Below are 22,208 nucleotides of genomic sequence, written 5' to 3'. Positions count from 1 at the left end.
CCAATGACTCCAGCTCCAAGAATCTAACACCTCTGGCCTCTACAGGTTCCTACATGCACACACTCACATCTGCATTACATCCACATAATTAAAGCTCTAACTGATAAAATATTCTACATCTCTAGAACATCATTTGTAGAAGATGTATTAGAATTCCAGTACTGTATTGGAAGGTAGGAAAGATTTCTAAGAAATACTATTCAATAGAAAAATAAAAGTACACACACACACTTACACATGCTACAACATTTACTTGAAGTGCATGCATATAATTATCTATATACTCAAAGTCACTTTAGATTCCATAGCTGAATTGTACAACAGGCAGCTACTAGATGTTTGCTGTGTGGGTAGTCTAACTTAAAATCTGCTGTATGTATAAAATAAACAGAAGAGCCATTCAAATAAAGGAATGCAAAACACTTTGATATTTTGATGATAAATTGAAATAATATTTTGGATAATAAAATGTCATAAGATTGAGCTTACCTTTAAAATACTTTTAAAAATTATGACAACAGGAAAATGTAAAATCTCATATGAGGCTCAGGAATGGTCCTGTGGTATGGTACTACAGTAGAGGAGGGCAGGCAGAGCCAAACTGGTCTGGGCCCACATTCTGCACATGAAGTGTTTGCTACTGGAATTCAGACCTATACTCTCCTCGGTGTTGCCTATGATGCTGGCAAAGACTCTTTTATCCTAACCGCATCATCTCCTGGGAGTCCTCAGCCCCACTGCGGTGACCTTGACCTTTTCTCTCTGTCCTTAGAGATTCCAGTTTGAGCAAGAGTCCTGCTCAGCTTAGTGAAAAGGCCCATCTCAAATGCCAGATCGCCCCAGCGGCAGCAAGAATTCTCTGAGGTCAGTGTCTTACCTTTCTACTGCTGGGATAAAACACCATGCCTGTAAAAGAAAGCATTTAATTGGGGGCCTAAGGTTTCTGGGGGTTACAATCCAAGATGACTGAGCAAGAGCAGCCGCAGGTACAGCTAAGTGCTTACATCTTCATCAGCAAGTTAGAGACAGGAAAAGTTACTGGGAATGGCCTGCCACCCCGGGACACACCTCTTTTAACAAGGAAACACCCCTAATCCTTCCCAAACAGTTCCATCAACTTGAGATCAAAGCTTTGAGTCTGTGAGGGTGGGTATTTCATTCAAACCACCACAGTCAGTCTATAAAAACTCCCCCTTACTCCTGATGCTTTTTCTTAGCAACTTCCCTACCACAGTGCTCCACTATGTTCCTCAGTTATAGTCTACTTTGGCCTTCTTAGTGTTGGGATTGGAACTGTCTCTCTTCCCAAGACAGTGACCCTACACAGGTGGTGATAGCTTCCTCTTCGTGAAGCCTCTCTTCCCATCTCCAACAAGTGTGGCAAGTAAACATTCTCTTTAACTCGCTTTCTCCTGAGTGGCTGTTATAGTAAACATTATACCACCCCCAAAAAGCATTTACTAATTAGTCATTTACAGGGATGGGATCTCAATATAGTTCCAATCACAATTCTAGAAAACAAATCTGTAGAAATCACTACCTACCACAACTAACTTTAGTGTTTGTGATTAAGGCCAATTCTTATATTTTGTCAGTAGGGAAAAAAATGACTTAAAGAACTTTAAAAACTTGGTGTTAAGAGCAACACAATTTAGCAATGGCAAGAGGAGGGAGAGGGTGCAAGTAGATAGCTGAAGAGACGGGAAGGCTCAGTGTGCTGGGCCACACTTGTAATCCAGCTCTTGGGTGACAAAGGTTCAAGACCAGCCTGGGCTACTTATCACGATTGTGTCTCAGGGGTGGGGAGGCAGGGAGGAAGAAGGCAGAGATGGAGGGAGAAAGAAAAAAGAAAAGAAAAGGAAAAAAACTAAAGAAAAAAAGTTGGGCATGGTGTCTCACACATGCAGTCGCAACATTCAAGACTAAAACATGAACACTGTCACAAGCTCAAGTTCAGCCTGATCGGCAGAGTGAAAATCTATCTTAAAACAACCAAACAGAGACTGGAGAGATGGTTCAGCAGTTAAGAATAAGTACCGTTCTTTCAGAGGATCCAAGATCTATTTCTAGCACACACATCAGGTAGTGTACTACTCCCTGGAACTTCAGCTCCACTGGGGAGTTTATGTTTCTGGCTTCCATATACCTACACACAAACACAACACACATAATTAAAATTAAATAATCAAAAACAAGCAAGTAAAAAAAGGGTTGAGAAAAAGTACCAAGACACTTTAGACATCTGGACTGTCACATGGACAATGATAATAACTTCTAGTTATTAAAAGCATGTAGGTATTCACCACTATGGTGGTATGAATGAGTATGATACCCCAGAGGCTCATATAATTGCATGCTTAGTCACCAGGGATTGGAACTGTTTAAGAAGGATTAGTAGGTGTGGCCTTCTTGAAGGACATGTAACACTGGCTACGGGATTTGAGCTTTCAAACGCCCACACAAGGCCCAGTACCTTTCTTCCTTCTCTCTCTCTCTCTCTCTCTCTCTCTCTCTCTCTCTCTCTCTCTCTCTCTCTCTCTCTGGCTGCTGCCTGCAGATCAGGCTGTAAGGGTTTCAGATACTCCTCCAGCACCATACCTGTCTGCTTCCCACAAGTGGTACTCATGGACTAACCCTCTAAAAGAAAGTGTAATCAAGCCCCCAGTTAAATGTTTTCTTTTAAAGAGTTGTCCTTGGCTGTGATGTCTCTTCACAACAACAGAACAGTAATGAAGGCAACCACTGTGTACAAAGAACATCTGTCCCTTTGTATCAGGACCCCTACAAACACCAGAAAGTAAGGACATTCAAGTCCCTTATAGAAAATGATATATATGTTTGTGTATAACCTGTGCTCTAACCTCCTAAATTCTTTAAATTGCCTCTTAAATAAACAATTAAAAGAAATCCTCTCTGGGTGATTTATAATGCCTAGAACACGGCTAGTTTTATGGAAATGCTTGTTATGTGCTATTATTTGCCCTTGTTTGATTGGATAATGGATGGAGAACCTGCAGGTGTGGAGGGCCTGGCTGTGGTGCATTGTAATTAATTTAATTCATTAAATATTGGCTTGTTTAAACATGACATCCTCATTTGACAGTGAGAAAACTAAAGCCTGGCGATATCGACTCAGTCGCTGACCTAAACAAGTCCAAGATCTCAGCCACACTGGACCCTCTCTATAGGACAGCTGCCCTGAAAGCAAGCAGTGCCCAGAGAGCCAGGCTTGCCTCAGCCATCTGGAGTCCCCTTAACTGTGATCCTTGATGTCTTCTTATAGGCATCGCAAGATTGACCTTTTGGGTGGGAATATCAACTAAACTTATGTCTGAATAGTAGGATAGAGTAACTTCGCTGGCAGGAAGTGGTTTTCTGTTATAACACCATGGTGGGCACAACAGCCAATGAAGTGTAGTTTGAGGCAAACAAAAAGACAAGGTCTCATCAGTTTTCCATTTGGGGGAGGAATCTGCCAGAGATTGAAGCCAGGGCCTTACACGCGCTAAGTAGGCACAGCCACCGAGCTACTCCAGACAACAGTTCTTAGTCATTGCCAGTGTAGGGAGAAAGAACCAGGGTATAAATAAACGTGATTGTCTTTGACCTGTCATGTTCTTGCACAGTCAACAGCATCATACACCTATAAAAACTGAAGACAATAATTGTCATGGTAATTACAACTTGCCAGGGGAGGTAAGCGTAGTTATGGAATGTCAAATCATGTCCAGGCAGGGTCAGTTGAGGAATAATAGCTTGGTGTCTGTCCTTCCCTTTCTACCTTTGTAAGGCTGTCCTGGTTTGGGTTTCTTTGCTTCATCCCTGGATCAGTGTAGATCAGCCAAACTCCCCAGCCAAACCCGCCCTCCCCCCCCTCCATACAGTGCTTTGTGCACACTGCCTCTGGCTCAAACTCCTGAAGGAAATTCCAGATCAATATCATGGCCTCCAAGGTCCCCTAGGGTTGCCTCATCTACCCTTCTTATCTTATCACTGAGTCACTCTCTAAGCCGGCTTCTGTGTCTCCAGTTAAAGTGTTCCTCCTGGCCCCTAGTTTGTCTTGCTTCTTGCAGGCTCAGCCACTAAGAGACTCTCCTGTTTTTGACAGTCCTTACCTGGCTTCCATCGCCATCCTGGTGTACCTAATTCCTTTCTAAACACCGGTGAAACCTTCATAAAGACTTCTGATCCTCTTCAGCCCCAAATTCTCCTTTACCTGACCTAAATTGTTTATCTTGCTCCTCTCTGATCATAGGGTAGTTAGTGTCTTAGGGTTTCATTGCTGTGAAGAGACACCATGACCAAGGCAACTCTTATAAAGGACAACTTTAACTGGGGCTGGCTTACAGGTTCAGAGGTTCAGTCCATTATTATCATGGTGGAAGCATGGCATCATGCAGGCAGACATGGTGCTGGAGGAACTAAAAGTTCTACATTTTGATCCAAAGGCAGCCAGGAGAGGACTTTCCCTCACTGGGTGGAGCTTGAATAAGAACCTCAAAGTCCACCTCCATAGTGACACGCTTCCTCCAATGAGGCCACACCTCCTAATAGTACCACTTCCCATGGGCCAAGCATATTCCAACCACCAGAAGTAGCTTCAGTTGTTAGATGTTGTAAGTAACCATCATGTAAACCTCACCTAGAATAGATTGGACAGGAGAGGAATGCTTTCTTACATCTTTTTATACTTTCAGTAACACAAAGAAGAGCACGTCCCATATAATAATGCACAAAGTTTGGGAAAGATTGTCCAAGAGGAAACCCGCTACCTTGATGTAAGCCATGGTGATCTTATGTCTTTATACTCCTAGATTTGCCCTCTGCTATGAATACTTGTTACAACAGTAATCATTAATAGTGTCTTAGAATGTTGCATAAATACACAATGGTTTGCTCCATCCCTCTTTTCTAGAATGTCCCATCACTTGCTTATCTGTTCCCTGCGGTAACCGTTTAAGCTACTGCCACTTTTATTTTTATTTTATTTTATTTTATTTTATTTTATTTTTTAAACACTTTTTTTTAAAGATTTATTTATTTATTATATGTAAGTACACTGTAGCTGTCTTCAGACACTCCAGAAGGGGGCGTCAGATCTCGTTATGGTTGGTTATGAGCCACCATGTGGTTGCTGGGATTTGAACTCCGGAGCTTCGGAAGAGCAGTCGGGTGCTCTTACCCACTGAGCCATCTCACCAGCCCTTTTATTTTATTTTATTTTATTTTTTATTTTAAACTGCAATCTCAGGTGGTCTAAGTGGGCTTCAGATGAGCTCTATAGCCAAAGATGACCTTAAGCTTTTTAAACGTTCTATTACATTATGATTTTTTTTTTTAATGTCCATGTCACAGAACAAATATGGAGGTTGGACGACAAGTTGCAGGAGTCAGTCTATTCCTCTCATCGTGTACATTCCAGGGATTGGACTGGGCTTGGAAGTAGGTGTCTTAATCCACTTGATCCACTTAATCTCGTTGGACCACATTTGAACTTCACATTCTCTTACTTCTACTTCCAAAGTGCTGAGACGGCAAGTGTGTGCTACTCTATGTACTTGCGATGGACAGTTTTAACTATAAAGATAGCTTCCTGGTATACCCTTGTGGCTATTTCTGCAAGTTATGTGTTATTAAGGAATATGGTAATTTGAATAAGAAGCCCCCCCCCCATACAATAATATAGTTGAATGCCTAGTTAAGAGGGAATAGCACTACTTGGGGAGAATTAGGAGGTGTGGCCTTGTTGGAAGAAATGTGTCATTGAAGGCGGCTTTGAGGTTTCAAAAGCTTAAGCCAGACCCAGTATTAGTCTCTCTATTGGCCTAGAGATCAGCATGCAGCTCTTAGCTACTTCTTCAGCACCATGTGCCCAGTAGCCATGTTTCCTGCCATGATGATGATAGACTAAACCTCTGAAACTGTAAGCAAGCTCTCAGTTAGATGCTTTCTTTTGTAAGATTTGCCTTGGTCATGGTGCCTCTTCCCAGTAATAGAACACTGACTAAGACAAGAGCAAGCTGTTAGAAAAAAAAGACACATTCATTTGGACTTTCAAATGTGTAGTCAAATTGTCCTTGGGGAGGCAGAACATCAACACTCTTGCTTGTAAACAGAAGCAATTATGCTTCATGTTTTCAGCATGTTTTGTTGTTCCAAACAAACACACTTGATCAAACCATCCTCTTGTTTTTAGGTATTTAGGGTTTGTGTCTATTCAATTAAAAATCTGCCTCAATAGCCCTAGAGACGGAGAACTTGATCTTTCTATTTGTAGATCCCATAGCTGCATCAAGGATCACTAACCCAAACTTGAGTACATCTAAAACCATGTGTAAATACACCATTGTTTATGAGTAAAATCAAGTCATTAACAAGAAGAATTGGTACTATCCAGTATAAACAAAACAGATTAGAATGGTAGAAAACTAAATTATTTTCTGTTTCTCTTGCCAGCTGTATGGTATGACGGGCATTTAATCTCAGTAAACTATAATTGTTCCCACCATAAAAGATATAATGCTATATATTTTGCCATGTATGACAATGGATGGAAAAATTTACCTCACCTCCATGATAGCCAGCTCAGAAGCCGTGTCTCATCCATTGTTTTATCACCAGCATCCAGAAGGTCCCTAGAAGGCAGCAAACATGTCCAAATCCTTTCCAGCTTTGCTTATTCCAAAAGACAAGCTGCGAGGAAGCTGTCTTATCTGAACAAATTTCAGAGTCATTCTCCATCCTGTTCACTCAGGTATCCTTCACTCTAAGGAGAAAATTTTTAATCTCTAGGAGCCATGGGAGGATGAGAGCTTATTTTGTATCTGGGCTTAAAGTCTACCTCTCAGGGTTGACAAATCTTCAAAGGCATTCAACTCACAGTTCTATCCACCTGTGCCATTATTTTGGATGTAACTTTCTTTTTTTTAATCATGGATTGGAATGCTTATGTGGACCAGGCTGGTCTGAAACTAGAGATCCACTTGCTTCCCGAGTGTTTGGATTACAGGCACATGCTACCATCCCTAATTGGATATAACATTTTATACCCAGATAAAATAGCTCTCTGAGTTCGTGCCTACGTTTCCCACCCCTTCTCTCATCTTTTGCAGTGAACATCTAAGCCCCACACTAACTTTCTGATGCCTCATGTTCACAGTTTGCAAGCCTGTTCTGTAATTCTATGATAATAAACAAGGAAGTTAAAAGTCTATAGAGTAAATTGAGCATGGGAGTGGATTTAAGTTCACACACAGAGACGATTTGGCCTATTCTCCAAGTTTTCACAACAGACACTTGCGAAGTGTTTTTTGTTTCAAGTTATTCATATCATTGTCATAGTCGTCGTCGTCATAGTAGGCAGCGGCAGCAGCTCTGAAGATATGAAACCATCATTATTGCTGAACAGCAAATAGCCTCAAAACTCAAGTGTTTAAAACCACCATCCCTTCCTACTCCGTTCCTGCATCTGCAAGTGACACAAAGTCCGGCCGGGCAGACCCATTGATCTTGGCTCCTTCTGCTCATGCCTCTCTGGGTCAGCTCTGCTCTAGGCTGGGTGGGGCTTCTGCAGTTTCCTTGGGGCAGCTTTGCCTTCACACATCTCTCATCCTTTCCTGGAACCTTGGTTTCTTCTGGACATGACACATTCATCTCATGGAAAAAACAGAGATAGATACAAGGAAGAAAGCCAATCATAGCATGTTTTCTAGCCTGTACTTGTAGCGTGTCTGTTAAAATCCTACTGGCCAAAGCAGGTGTTACCATGAGAGCTAATGGGTGAGGAGTATTTTCAACTCCTGTTGAAAGTGTGACACCTTCTATGGGCTTACTGACATATAGAGGAATAAAGAATGCAGGTACTGGTGCACTCCGCTGCAGCCTCCAGGAAGCAAGCCTTATGGGTATCAGCTAATTTTTGTCCCCTTCTCTTGAGAGACAGGCCTTCCAAAGCCTGGTGTTCTCTCTGTTTAGGGTTCTAAGCATGCAGGACAAACCAGACCAGGCAGAGAAGTGGCTACCCTCACCAGTGACTTCAGCACAAAGGCTACACTTTGGCCTGCCTCCTAGGGTAAACAGAGAAGGCTGGCAAGCCAGCACTGGCTCGCGCCTCCTGGCTCTGGCTCCCTCCCCAGCTGCCCCCACCCTAACAGCTTCTTAGAGCGTTGGCCACTGCTCTAGTGAGGGAAGAGTAATTGAGGGTGTAATTTTTTTAAAAAAGGAGGAGGAGAAGGAGAAGAAGAGGGGGAAGAAGAAGACATTAGAGAGCAATAGACCAGATACTCCAGCTCAGGGCAGCTCTAAACCAAAAGACTAAGGCAGAACCAACAAAGCAGGGCAAGGGGACCTGGCTAACAGAAGAGTGGGTAAATTTGGCCTGTGAGAGAACAAAACCAGAAGAAAAACGAAAATAGCTGAAGGGAGGTCGAAGTCGCAGCATGTGAGCGTCCCTGGGATCAATCTCCAGGACTGCCGAGTGAGAAAATAAAGAAAAGGCAAATAAAAGGCATACATACAAAAATCTCACAGGAAACACGGGGAAGCCACAGCCTGACATTTTCGGAAGTGCTCAAGACAGAAGACTTTGGCAAATGACATTAAGTTTTCAATGAAAACTTTGCAGGGAGATTTCTTTCACACACCCTACCACTTTTGCTGCCAGAACAAACATGCTGGAAGGCTGATCGCTCACGACACGGAATCCAAACACACCAAACAAACTCAGGAAGCCAGAGAGAAGCGTTTCTAATGCACCTCTGTGACTCTCAGCTTTCTACCTGAGCTGGCATGCTGGCTGAGGGAAGAAGGCTGCTTTTATGATGATACAAATAGTAATGTGTCCTTCTTAAAATGCAGCAAATAGTTAGATAATGACGACTGGCCACCAAAGCAAACTAATGAAGGCCACAAGCCCACACAAGTGTGAAAGGAAGATAGGAGAGCCCCAGCTGCCCACTGGAAAGAGGGGGTGCGTTGGGAAGCTTCTCTCGCCCAGTTCTTCTTGCTGTCTTCTTGGTCCCATTTCCTTGTCAGTAAAGTAATGGGATAAGACCCCAAGTCCATTCTAATGTCCAGAGGTAATCCTGTATTTCTTTCTGGACACAGTATCCCAGCCCATTGCCCTGGACTCTGAAGGAATGAAATCCACGTGGCATTTATCTTTGTCCAACTATGTAACAGCAGAGGCAAGTTGGCACCAGCATGTAAAACCACAATGGAGTTACAGCGGGCCGGATCCCTGCGAGTTAAGCACTGCCAGCTACTCACGACATGCCCTCCAGCGCGTTACTTAATCTCCTCATACAGGGGTTTCCTCGTCTGTCACGTGGGGAAAACGGGAGAGGCTGTTATTACTGGGGGTTGTGGGGATCAGGGAGATAATGCACTGAGGATTTAGTGGGGGGGCTTGGTGCATAAGAGGGTCTCGGTGCTCTGCTGTCGGCAGCACATGGCGGGTCTGGGTGGGTTTTGTTTTTGTTTTTGTTTTTTTGTTTTGTTTTTTCTTTAAGAGGTGAAAAGAAGAAAAGCTGTTTATAAAGGAAGGATCATGCTTAAAACAACCACCTTCCCCATCCTGTTGACTTGCTGATATTAAGTAAGATTTCTGCCTGGAAGAGGAGAAATAGCAGCCTGGGTTGGGGTTTAAGTATAGCCTGGGTTTCTCCTTAATCATTTTGTTTTGGTTGACTTCTGTTTGTACATTTGGCTGGGTTCGTCCTACATAGCCTTACCTTGAGCCAGCATGTAACAATGGTACTCAGTTTTAGACGCACCTTAGAATTGGGGGATTTAACCCAGATATGGCGTCACATCCCTGTAAGCCTAGTACTCCAGAGGCTGAGGCAGAAGAATCGCAAATTCAAATTTGAAGCCAGCCCGGGCTACATAGTGAATTCCAGGTTAACTTACTTAAAGGTGAGTTCCTGCCTCAACAAAATAGAATTGAGGGGACTTTTAAAAAAGTCCTGATGTTATTAGAACTCTGTGTATGTGTGTGTGTGTGTGTGTGTGTGTGTGTGTGTACATACAAACACAGCACCCAAGTAATTGAGGCAAGCCTGATGTAAAGTCCTGATTGTTGAGTTGGATAGTGGTTGCATAGCTCATCGAGATGCATACTTAGGGTTTATGCACGTTTCTACATGTATAATATACTTCCATAAAAAAAAAAAAAAAAAAAAAAAAGACATAAATCCTTTGGTTGAAGTTGCACCGAAGACCAATTAAATCTAAATCTTTCAGGGTGGGAACCTGGCTGGCAACACTGTTTTGTGAAACTACTCAGGTAATTGCACTTGCAGCCTAGATGGAGGCGCTGCAACCCTTCTTCCTCCTCACCCCAGAGGCCCCCCTCCCCCCGGCTTAGGTCTCAGGGCTAGCATCTGGACTCAGGGATAGCCCAGGACCAGGAGACAGAAGGACGGGCCTAACGTTTGTTTAGCAGGTCCAAGTTCCAAAGGTGATCGAGAGGCACATTGAGGGTAGGGTAAGCATAGGAATTTGGGCTCAGGATCTGGCACTGTCACTCAGAGTCACAGTTGAGTGACACTGTCACTCACAGATAACCATTTGGGCCACCTCACAGAATTCTTCCTGTTACCTATGGCTCAACACCTAGCTCGGCAGAGATGTTCCTTCCACGTATCAGGGGTCCATAAACAAGGCATCGCTTTATAAAGCTGCTGAGTTAAAAGGAGCCCCGAAGGGCAGCAAGCACAGGCCCTGCTCAGGTCTGCACCGGGCCCTCTGAGTAGCAGCGGTTCTAAAACTCCTAATGCTGCCTTCCTTGTGGTGACTCCAGCCATAAATTTGTTTTTGTTGCTACTTCGTAACTGTAATTTTGCTACTGTTTTGAATCATGATGTAAACATGTGTGTTTTCCAATGGTCTTATGCAACCCCTGTGGAAGGGTCATTTGTGCCCCAAAGGGGTCGCGACCCACAGATTGAGAACCTCTGGTGTGTATTGTCTCCTCCAGCTTAGTGTTTTTATGGGATTCCTGAGTGTGCAAAGGAGTGGTCTGTGTCTCTTGTGCCTTCCCCTGAGTTTTTACCCTTCTGTCTGTTTTGTCCAATTCTGATTTGTCAGTTTTTGTTTTATCATATCATATCATATTATATTACATTATATTATAACCCTTTTGAAGCCTTTTTGCTTTCTTTTTTTCAAGTTTTTTTTATTAGCTATTTTCTTTATTTACTGCAGATGGTAGGGTGGGAGGCGGTGAGGACCTGAGAGGAGCAGAAGAAGGGGAAGCAGTAAGCAAGATAGCTTACATGAGGAAAAAAAAAAACTATCTTCAATTAAAAAAGAAAGAGAGATGCTTCAAAGAAGTCAGGGCTGTGGGCTGGGCACGCCTTTAATCCCAGCACTTGGGAAGCAGAGACAAGTGGGTCCCTGCGAGTTTAAGGCCAGTCCATATAGAATAAGACACTTCCTCCCCCAAAAGGTCAAAGGTCAGGTCTGCCTCCGGTTTCAGGCAGGTTGCTAGGCAGTACTCAGACATCCTCCCTGCTGTTGAGCCCCTCTGGCCTAGAGGAGCCACTCAAGTTCCAGCTTTCTGTTGCAAACAGTGACTTGCTTGTAGCTCTGTCGCACTGTCGTCCTCGTAGTCGTTTGTAAGTGCTCAGACTCAGGCACACATAGGTAGGGAAGTGGCTGCTATGTAGCTGCTCTTTCTTGTATTCAGCCACTGTGATGTTCCTTGGGTGGTGCCTATCAAAGTGGCCCAGCTGGCATCTTCTAATAGAAAGACCTTAAATTCTCTTGTCTGTAGCTTCTGCTTACCCTCACCAAGATCTCAGGAATCATAGAAAGCCCTAAGAGTAGAATAGCAGCAACAGCAGCAGCAGCAACAACAAAATCTTCTCCCTTCCTCACGCGCTGCTGTAGCTGGGACATGGTGTATTCTTCTGAGGGTTCCTATCAAAAGACGGATGCCTGCGGCTGTGGTGTTGAGACGCTTTGAGAGGTCTGGCCTGGCGGGAGTCATACAGTCTGTCTTTAAGGGAAACCAATACATTTCTCATGGGTGCACTCTCCTGTGGTTGTTAAAAGCCAACCTGGCATGTTCCCTAAATCTCTCTTGAGCCCTTGTTGACCAGTGAGCTCCACGCGGGAGCTGCTGACTTCTGCGCAGGCTCCTGCCTTGCGCTATTGTCTGACAGGAAGCCCTTGTCAGAACTCAGACGCTGGTGACTAGCTCTGGTTGGCCTGGAACTCATTACATAGGTCACACTGGCAAAGTCGCGGAGATCTTCTTGTCTCTGCCTTCTGAGTCCTGGGAGTAAAGACGTGTACCACCATGCCCTGATACCTTTTTACAACACCAAAATTGCAAGCAGTATACACACACACACACACACACACACACACACGTTTATGTTAAAATTATATTGAACAACTGACAAGCACTTTATTAATAGTAAGAACCTCTTTCCTGCAAAAAGCTAGTATTAAAAAAAAGAAGAAGAAATAGGGCTAGAGGGATAAAAACATGGGTCCTTCCAAAAGACCTAGGTTCAATTCCCAGCACCCACACAGTACCTCATAATTATCTGTAACTCCAGTACTAAAGAATCTAACACCCTTTACTGTCCTCTATGAATACCAGGAATGTGCATGGTACACAGACATGCACATGGACCAAAATGCACATAAAGTAAATTTTTAAAAATTTTAAATGAAGGGATAATTCACAACTGCAAAAGGGATATTCACAGAATGCATATCAAATAAAGGACATATATGCAAATACACAAAGAATTCCGACAGCATAACAGAGAAGATGGCAAATAAACACATGAAAATATGCTCTGCATCACCTGTCAGTGGGAACTTGCAAATCCAAACAATGGGATAGCATTACATGTCCCGCCCCTTAGGCCAGCTAAAATCCCAAACAAAACACTGACAACCCCAATTGCTGCTAAGGACACAGAGTGCAGGAGCTGACATTCACCACAGCAACACATGCTGGTGCAGATGCTTCGGACGATGCCTCGGCAGCTTAGGGAAGTCACCACGCTCCTTTAATGTGTGACCCAGGGGTCACGGAGAGTGTGTCCACTCATTCACATGGGTGTTTCTAGCATCTTTACTCTTAACTGCCAAACTTGGAAGCAACCAAGCAATGAACACTAATAGTAACTATAGGTTTTAGTTTAGTCATGGAATACCAATACTGGCTTATTAATTGTAACTGAAGTACCGACGTAATTAATGTAAGGTCTCAATCATGGGAACAGCAGAAGCAAGAGGAGGAGAAGAAGAAGAGCCCTGCCTTGGCTGCTTCGTTTTTTGCTCAGTATAAAACTGGTTTATTCAAGAGCAAGACAAAGTGCGCTCTCTTGTTGACAAGTTACCTTGTACTGCTTAGCTGAACAGGAACATATCCTTAGAGTGCCTTTGGGTAAGAAGAAATGGCATTCTATAACCAAATATGGACCAAAAGTTTGAAGTGAACAAGCCTTCAAAGCCACCCCTTAGCTAAAATCCGAATAGCAAGGATAGAGGGGGGCACAATGTGGCTAGGACATAGGCTCTCCTTTTAGATTCAATCATTAAGTATCAGAGGGTTGTCAGGGAGACAGCTTCTTCCTGAGAAAAGAGCCACATTTGTTTCTTATTTTGCCCAAATAACCTAATAAGCAACCAGCCAGTTCACCCTATAGCCACAATTTCTGGTTTTATTATCTTTCAAGGAGGTTTCTGTGGAGCCTTGTGCTATCACACGTTACTACCGACAAGAGTTTGCCAACTCTTGTCAGAGAAAACCCACCATCCCTCGTACAAAACAGCCCTTCAGGGGCTGGTGAGATGGCTCAGTGGGTAAGAGCACCCGACTGCTCTTCTGAAGGTCCGGAGTTCAAATCCCAGCAACCACATGGTGGCTCATAACCATCCGTAACAAGATCTGACNATCCGTAACAAGATCTGACTCCCTCTTCTGGAGTGTCTGAAGACAGCTACAGTGTACTTACATATAATAAATAAATAAATCTAAAAAAACAAACAAACAAACAAAACCCCAGCCCTTCAGTAGTCACAGATATAAGGGATTCTGGGGTCAGAGATGAGATGCATGGTCTCTGCTTGAGACTAGAAAATTCCTACAGCAGCAGGACACAGAGCTAATGATGAGTGGTAGAACCCCAGGGGCCTGAGAATCACACCATAGCTATTCCTGGTGGTGCAAGTTTGCAACTAATGGCAGCTACTCAGACTGAGGCGGGAGAAGTGCAAGTTCAAGGTCAGCTTGGGCAATCTAGAGAGACCATGCCTCAAAAATTAGCAGTAGAAAGCAGGACTGGAGATGTAGCTCAGAGACACATAGCTCGCCTAGCGTACACGAGGCCCTCAGTTCAGTACCCCGCACCAGGAAACAATCACAAAACAAGAAAGGAAGAAGTGGACCACAGATGGAATCGTTGGCTTGGGAAGGCACGAGAAGACTCCAGGTCAACTAAGACAGAATGCTATTTCTTAGCCCTAATAAGCCCAGCTCTTCCTCTGTGTGGAGAAAAGGATGGGGACGAGTTCCAATTAGCCAAGACTTGTGTGACGAGTGCCTGTGTATTGCTCTCAGGGATAACACTCTTTCGTCCTCTGTGAGGTGGCTGTGCAGCAGAGACGCTAACCTCCTCTGTTTATTCTTGTCACTTGGTGTGAAGCGGTCCCAGCAAAATTTCCAACAATGAAGCCTTGAGATTGGCCACTGAAACGGGCCCCGCTGAGGCAGGAGCAGAGGGAGCTTAGAGGCCAGGCCTGGGAGGCAGAGAACTCCAGCCTTTCCCTTACCCGTCCCAGCAGAATCCATTATTTGGTAACAGGAAGCCTAATTGAGATGCCGTTTGGGGAACAGAAAATCTCTGTTCTTCTCACCTGTACTCTTCAGCTACAGCCTGGTTCCTCCCAGGAATTCGTGTGGCAGGTGCTTCTAAATGCTTGGCAACTAGGATTCACAGAATGGCAAAGGCCAAAGGGTACCACAGGATGCTCTGATATAATCTCTACCCCTTGCCTGACTGAGAAAAATGAGCCCAGAGAGGTTGACTGCTCTGTTCAAGGGCACACAGCTGGCTCACTATGAATCCTGGTTGCCCCTAGTTTTTAACCCCAAGGGTCTTCCTACTGTGATAGGCTCCAACCCCAGCCCTACAGCAAGACCCCCATCACCTCTTGCAGGATTTAGCACCCATTTTTTAAAAAAAGAAAAAAAAAAAACAAACCTTAGAACTAAAACTGTGACTAATTAGAACCAAGTGTTTCCTCACCTTGAAGTCACCAGCTAAAACCCACCGCTCCATGTCCCAGCGCGCCTGAGGCCTTCTGGGTGACAAGCTCAAAGGAGGATTATTGTCTCAACTCAGTCCTCTGTGTCTAGGTCCCCAGAAAATGGAAATGGCTTTACTTGGGGAAGAACAAGAGGACAAGATGAGATAAAAAGGAGCCACGTTTAAAATGGATGAAAGGAAACCCGGCTTCCCCCCACTGCACACAATTGACCTGGGGAACCCCACTGCAGCAGGATATTAAGATCAATGGCGAAGATTTGTGTTTTAAAAGATTAGACATTTCACATGCATATCATCAACAGGGATATTCAACAGGATGAAAGTGCCAGGGATAAAAGTTCTGGCGCTTCAGTGCCTCAGTTGATCACCAACTGGGCCAGGTAAAAAGAAAAAAAAGGTCTCTGGACCATCTAAGACTTCACAGGGAGGCAGATTTGGGGTATTCCAATTACCACCACGGTGTGACAAAGCACTCCAGGCCAGTATCGTAAAACAACATGCATTTAATTATGCCCCAGACACAGCAGCCCAGGGATCTGGAGAAGGTGTAGCAATGCCTCTCATCTCTGCTCAACAATATCTGAAGCCTCTACTGGGAAGATTTACCTGGCTGGGGTGATTTGAAGTGGGCACTGGAATCTTCTGGGAGCTCCTTTACCCACGTTACTAGAACACCTGACCTGTGATGGACAGAAGTTTATACTCGTCCAGAACGGTCAACTGTAGCGCCTACAGTGGTCTCCTTGAGGGAGCTGAAGAAGCAAACCTTCTGGCAGGAGCATTTGCTCTCTAGAAAACTGTTCTATGAGAAGCTACATGAATTTTCTGTGGAAATTCTATTACATCACTTCCAAAACACTCTAGAGGCAGAATCCATCACACACACACACACACACACACACACACACACACTACTGTGGCAGAAGGGACCTGGGGCTCTCTCCTTCCTCCCTGTGGAATGACAATATCACACTGTAGAGGTGCAAGGGTGGTGGGACAGTAGATTATTTATAATATCTTTGGAAAATATAGTCTGCTGGGGATATGAGATCCCAAAGAAAACACAATCCAGAGGAGAAAACTCGAAGATGAACAAGTAATCACTTTACTGTGAAACAAATCACAGGCTGGTTGTGTGAACAGTCCCCTCTACAAAATTGCCAGAACTCAGGAGCCAGGGTGTTTTCTGCTGCTGAGACAAATATCTGGGACAAAGATCTTAAGGGAAGAAAGATGTATTTGTCATACAGATGTATTTGCCGTTTCCGGGACTGCAGCCCATGGTCAGTTGGCTGAGCTGTCTCTGAGGTGTGGGAGGCAGAGCATCACTGTGCAAGGGTGTGACAGAGCAGAACCTCTCAGCTCAGACAAGCTGGAAAGCAGAGGGTGAGGCGCAGAGATGAAAGGAGGGAGGAAAGCAAGAGAAAGAATGAGAGAGTGCTCTGACTAGCAGGTTTGCTCTTTCTGCGTCATCCCATCCCCTCTGGACTCTCAGACTATGTCCTGATACCAGTCACACTCAGTGCAGGTCTTCCCCTTAGTTCATCCTGCTTGGAGATGCCCTCATAGGAAGGTGAGACCTTTGTGTTCATCTCCATCCAACCAAGAATAACCGTTCTATACAGGATCCATTCCCCTCCAACAGGTCTGGAATCTGCATTACCTGCCTAGGTTCCATGCCTGACTAGTACCAAGGGGCTCAGCCAACGGTTGGCAGATTCGAGGAGTAAGATGCTCTGTACGGAGCAGTGGTGGAAGGACTGTGGTTCTGTGGACAGCAACCACTCAACTTGGCAGAAGTGATGTTTCAGGAAGTGAATGCTTTGGAAGGGCGAATAACAGGTTTTTTTTTTTTTTTTTTTTTTTTTTTTTTTTTTTTTTTTTTTTTTTTTTTTTTTTTTGCTGATTTAAAAGAGAGAGAAAGAATAAACTTCTGTTGCTAAGTCTCCTCCAAAGACTCCCATTAGGCAAGGGTAAGTGGGTACATTTTCATCCTGAGTGTGCAGGCTCTGCAGGGTTACAAATGAAGCGATGGGTTGTAGCATCTGACGAGAGGTCCCTAGTCAGGCAGTTTCAGGTCATCCTTCCTCAGTGTCAGCTTAGTGCTCTCTGTGTGCAGGAGTGTGTGGAGACCAGTGGTTGACACTGGATGTCCTCCTCTATCCATTTCCACTTCAGTTGTTCGTTATTTATTGAGACAGGATCTCTTTTTGAACTGGGGGGCTCACCCAGCTAGCTAGCAAGCCACTGAAGCTGCCTGCCTCCACCCCTCCACCTCCCAGTCGTGGGATATAGGCTTTCTACGTACGTTCTGGGGATCTGAACGCAGGTCCTCACACTCGTGCAGCAAACCCCTTCCCACTAAGCCATCTTGCCATCAACTTCGTTCTTATGTGGTTTGGGGATATACCCACAGGATGCCCATACCGGCACTGCATGTATCTCATGTAGACAAATCACTGTCCACAGGAGGAACAAGTATTTCTTTTTCTGAATAAAACCTTTGCTCTCAGACCCTTCATTACTTCCCATTAGTTCTCTCCCTTCTTGGCCAAGAGTGAGCCTCTTGTGCATGAGTAATTCTAATCCTCATAAGCAGGAAAGCAACAGGGTCGGGTGGACCAAGTTCCTGTTATAACCCATGGCTTGGATTAGATCTCCTGTCTTCTCTGCAGGGCCAGGCAGGGTGATAGGAACTTACAAATCAGCCCAGAGTTCTACCAGGAAGGAGAAAGGAGAAAGGAGCGGCAATAGTGTTTTCGACACTAAACCTGGAAAAATGTAAGGTTCTACTTCCATTTTGGTGCTTCTAAGTTCATGTGGAGCTTGCTCTACCACTAAGAAGTGGGACATTTAAGAAGCAATAAGACCATAGAATACCCCTAGGGAACAATATAGGTTTGTTGTAAAGATTCCGTCCCCCTCTCTGTGTCTCTGTCTCTCTGTGTCTCTGTCTCTGTGTCTCTGTCTCTGTCATCTCTCTCCTTTTTTCGTGATATGAAGCAGCAAGAAATTCCTTACCAGAAGCACCCTTTTCTTGATCTTCACAGCCTTCACAATGGTAACAAATTCTGTTCATTATGAACTAGCCGGTATTCCATTTGGGATATAACTCAGTGGTAAAGCATTTGGCTAATATGCATGAGACCCTGGATTGCATCCCCAGGAGGAGAGAAAAAAGCTATCCAGTCTCAGATGTCCTTTCAAGGCAACATAGGCCCCAGTTGTTTTGTGGATAAAATAGTGTCTAATGGTTTTTTGTTTTTTTTTCACATTCTGTTTCTCTCCTCTGTTTGTCTACATCCCTACTCAATAAAGCAAGCACAGTATTAGTGAAGAAGTGTTATGTACAGGGTATGCATATGATATAGTTTATGAAAAAAACCCTTTTCATTAGACCTGAGGGCACCTCAGGTAAACAGGTACTCCATGATGACCAATCTCCAGCAGCTCAGCACAGGCTCTTTCTGCTTCTGTGTCCTTTGCTGATTCCTCTTTCTAGAAGAGTGACTCCATCCTATCCTTCCAGTAATCCAGCTGAGGGGATCAAAACAGAAAAACAACAACAGCAGCAACAACAGATACTTCCAGACTCCCTTGCAGCTAGGGTGTGGGTCTGAAATACATTGTTATCCAAGAGCCTTCAATGAGATTTGACAGGCAGATGCAAAGTGAAGCCTTCTACTGCTGTAGCAGGCAAATAATGTTAGGGAGTCACAACAGAAGGCATTTAGCTCATGATGCTTGTGTTGGTATCCCCTTCTGAAGGCAAGTCATCCACTCTGAGGGTGTAGGAGGCAGCTGCAGAAGCAGCAGGCTGGTTTTTGGATCATGGCTACTGTGATTAGCCCCTGACCTCAGTACACCAGGGGTACTGACTTCCAGCTCTCTAGTCCTTCCCACAGTTGCATACACCCCTGCTTAGTCTTAGTACTAAATCTCTCTCTGCTTGAAATCCTCAGTGGTTTCTGTTCCTAGCACTAAACCCTGGTGAGTTGTCCAGCCTTTCAGTCAGTCTAGGTCTTCTCTTGGCTAACTGCCCCCTCGAAAATCCCATGATGCCAGCTTTGTCAGACCACAAGCTTGTATCTCTATGTTCTTGGCAACAAGTGCTCGGTTCACAGCAGGTGGGAGTCATTGCTTTTGGTTATTTGTGTGTGTGTGTGTGTGTGTGTGTGTGTGTGTGTGTGTATGTCGGGGGTGCTAGGTTAGGATTCTGGGGTCTTTGTAAGGATCAAATTTATTGTCACGACTTAGGTTCTGATCACTGGTAAGTGAACAGAAAGCATGTAAGAGCCAGAGAATGTAGAAATATGTAGCAAAAAAGATGTCTTTTGGTCATTTTTGCATGTGAACTCAATTGCAACTGTGATTATCTACACAAGGCCTGCACATAATTAGGCCCATCAGCATTTCATTATGGAGGGGAAGAGGCCATAAGAGAAGAAATGAGGGGTGAACCATCCATGGTTTATAAATGTATCAAACTGTCAATTAAAAATAAATAAATAAAGGGCAAAGTTCTGAAATCTAGTATAAGGAACTCTACCTCATGCCTAGTCTGCTAAACTCAAACAGTAAGTTGTGTCTAGATTCAAACTGGGTTCTAGATGAGTCTAGAGTCCTCAGTTCTCCCACTTCTCATCTCCAAGCAGAAGAAACAATGGAAGAACAGAAGGCACTTGGCAGAACAAAGGAAATCAGTAATTGTGGCCCAGCTGTTTTTTTTTTTTTTTTTTTTGACCAGTCATGGCTAGGCCCACAGCCAGGCTTGCAATCAATGGGCACATAATCTCTGGGCTTGGAGGGGAATGGGGGTGAAGGGTGGGGGCGGGNGGGGGCAGGGGATCTAAATCAGAAGATATGCAGGCACCCTGCAAGTTACATAGCTCATCTGGACTGCGATTTCTTCATCAATAAAATGGGATAATAACATCCAATCTTCCAGGATTCTTTGGAGAGAAGAAGTACATATGTAAAGTGTTAGCATGATATGCACACTGGGAACACTCAATTCTCACCCATTGCTGTTCCTGGACTTGCCACTGGTCCTGATTTGGACCACTGTTCCATTAAGTTACGTGTTCCCCTTAGCCGATGCAGACTCACATGCAAGTAGCCTAGAAGCATGTATTCTTTGTTTTGATGGTTCCATTTGTACAGCGCAATGTGTATAAAACACTCTTTTGCAGAAGGCCCATGGGGTTCACTTTGTAGCTAAGCTGAGATGGAGACGAAGGTTTTTTTTTTTTTTTTTTTTTCTCCCAGTTGTTCTTAGCCCTCAATAAAAAAAAACGGGAGTCACCTGGAGAATTGAAAATCAACAACAGAAACAAACAAACAAAGCAAACCCGAAGAGAGTATCTACAGCCCTCCATCAGAAATCCCATTCCGCCCGGCCAAGGCTGAGGGGGTTTCTTAAAGGTCCCTGGGTGATTGTAACATGCAGCTCCGAGCTGTTGATCAATGTGGGGAAGATTAGTACTCTACAACCTTGTGGGGAGGGGCGGAAGGAAAGCTGCCTTTGCCTTTTTATAACCTTCACTGTGGTGTGGGAGGGGTGAGTGCGTTTACTGGTGTGTGTGTGTGTGTGTGTGTGTGTGTGTAAAAGACAGTTTCATTATCAACCCAGGAAAATGGTTCCTGAGTTTGCCCTGGTTGGTGTCTCTGTCTCTCATCGGAAAGCAGCTGATACGGTGGGGAGAGGCCAGAGCAGAGATGCTGTGAACACGTGAGGAGCTTGTCTAGAAATACCCGTGAGTGTCAGGCTGGCTGTGGAGGGCTTGCTGGTGCCCGCACCTGTGCACACAGGTGACCGAGGTTGCCAGCTGTACGCCCTTTGGCCAGGGCAAGTGACGAGCCCTGCTTTGGCATTCGATTTAGTTCTAAGTGCCAAAGATAACTGGTGACGGCTGGATTGTGCTCAGGAAGAGAGTACAAACACTAACAGAAAAGGGGGGACTAGGACGGCAGGATAGACCTTAGAAAAAGCTAGTTAACAGTCACCCAAGTCCCCATAGACTCTTCCGAGAACTAAACATGGTTCCCACCCCTTTACCCTACAGATTCAATGAGCTTCTGATGCCAACTCTATTAGGATAAGTACTTCAAACTCTCTCCTACAGACATAAAGAAGGGCCCGGCGTTGGCAATGAGCTGCCCAAGTTCGAGAGGTGACTTAGGGCAAAACCAACATTTGGACTCATACTGTATCGACAAAGTGGGGTCAAGCTCGTGTGGTAAGTTCCCCTCAGCAGGCACTCATTCATTTAGTCTGCAAGGCTATGGAATAGACTGCTTAAAGTGTATCTATTTGGCACACCATTCCCACCTCAGTTATTAATATTTTAAATAGTGTACAGAGAACCTGGTATGGCGGCCTGGGCCTGTAACCTCAGCAGTCAAGAGATAGAGACAGGAAGATTCTCCAGAGTTCAAGGTTAGATTTCATAGTAAAACCCTACCTTAAAAATAAATAAAAACATAGCCTAAAAAGTAAATAAAAAGTACATAAAGGCTACCTGTTCACCCATTCCTATAGCTTTGGGAATAATGCATTGTAAAAAACATAGATACTATGATTACAGATTCGTAACTATTCCCCCATGATAAAAAAGAAAAATAATATATATTTTAAGCACTTAGAACTCTATAGGATGCCAGACATTTAAAAAACGAGATAAATAGCTTGATCCTCCAAATTTTCAACAATGAATAAACATATCCTGAACAGTAATCTAAGTTGCTTCCTACCAATTTGACTCTGCAAAAATATTTTTTTTAAAGATTTATTTATTTATTTATTTATTTATTTATTTATTTATTATGTGTAAGTACACTGTAGCTGTCTTCAGACACTCCAGAAGAGGACGTCAGATCTTGTTATGGATGGTTATGAGCCACCATGTGGTT

Source organism: Mus pahari, chromosome 5 (genome assembly GCF_900095145.1).
Source record: "Mus pahari chromosome 5, PAHARI_EIJ_v1.1, whole genome shotgun sequence".
In the NCBI taxonomy this organism is placed as follows: domain Eukaryota; kingdom Metazoa; phylum Chordata; class Mammalia; order Rodentia; family Muridae; genus Mus; species Mus pahari.
The sequence above is the reverse complement of the archived record's forward strand: the minus strand, read 5'-3'. Positions refer to the sequence as shown.